The sequence below is a fragment of the Lampetra planeri genome, unplaced genomic scaffold (assembly GCF_965212315.1).
Source record: "Lampetra planeri unplaced genomic scaffold, kcLamPlan1.2.h2 scaffold_1722, whole genome shotgun sequence".
Taxonomy (NCBI): Eukaryota; Metazoa; Chordata; class Hyperoartia; order Petromyzontiformes; family Petromyzontidae; genus Lampetra; species Lampetra planeri.
In genome coordinates, this window is record NW_027614458.1 from 25001 (window position 1) to 26211 (window position 1211).

Genomic DNA, 1211 nt, shown 5'->3' on the forward strand with positions numbered 1-1211 from the left:
CTGCTGAAAAAGCCTGTGGAAGTTTCACGGCGTTCGTACGATATTTGGCGACGCAAAAATGAGCGATTTCCCAGCTCGAGAGAATTCGGCGCGAGAGAAACGATGCCCCGTAACGCACATGAGAGCAATCCGGGCCAATTTTCTCCCGTTTGATGGGGTCTATGTGTAAAAATTTTGACTTTTTTGAGTGCAGGTGCAAATCTGCTGAAAAAGCCTGTGGAAGTTTCACGGCGTTCGTACGATATTTGGCGACGCAAAAATGAGCGATTTCCCAGCTCGATGGAATTCGGCGCGAGAGAAACGATGCCCCGTAACGCACATGAGAGCAATCCGGGGCCAATTTCTCCCGTTTGATGGGGTCTATGTGTAAAAAATTTTGACTTTTTTGAGTGCACGTGCAAATCTGCTGAAAAAGCCTGTGGAAGTTTCCACGGCGTTCGTACGATATTTGGCGACGCAAAAATGAGCGATTTCCCAGCTCGAGAGAATTCGGCGCGAGAGAAACGATGCCCCGTAACGCACATGAGAGCAATCCGGGCCAATTTCTCCCGTTTGATGGGGTCTATGTGTAAAAATTTTGACTTTTTTGAGTGCAGGTGCAAATCTGCTGGAAAAGCCTGTGGAAGTTTCATCCGACGAAAAAAGCACGTTCTCGAGAAAGCAGGAGAGCTAAGTCATTCACAAATTAGCTGGATTTGGCTTGTGGTTCGTTTCCCAAGTAACAGAGCGGCATCAACCTTTAAGTGCACGCCAGTACATCCCCGTGGGATACAGGGGGTCTCGGCGGACTTTGCTCGGGGGAAAAACGTCGAGGTGAGCCGCCTGGCCATGCTGTTCATGGGTCTCTCCTTTTTAAGTTTCGCCTGCCAATTTATTTTCTCTAGCGGTTTTATACACTAGCACTCGATGTTTTGGGAAAGGAATACAATTGTTCAAAAAACGTCTTCGCAATTCATGTCGTTAGATTGCTAATGAAAATTCGTAAAAAAACGTACACCGCCATACATGTTCTTTGCTTCCCTCTCGATACAAGTGAAGGGGAAAAACAGCCTTAACGGTTGCTGAAAAAAATCGCCCTTTACATATACATGGGTCGTCTTCCCCTCTCGACAACGGAGACAAGTAACCCACGCCAGGCACTGTCAGTAACTGCCATAGATCTGCTTTAAAATGCCATTCGTCTTGCGTCGCTCACGTTCCCGGAGCTTTGG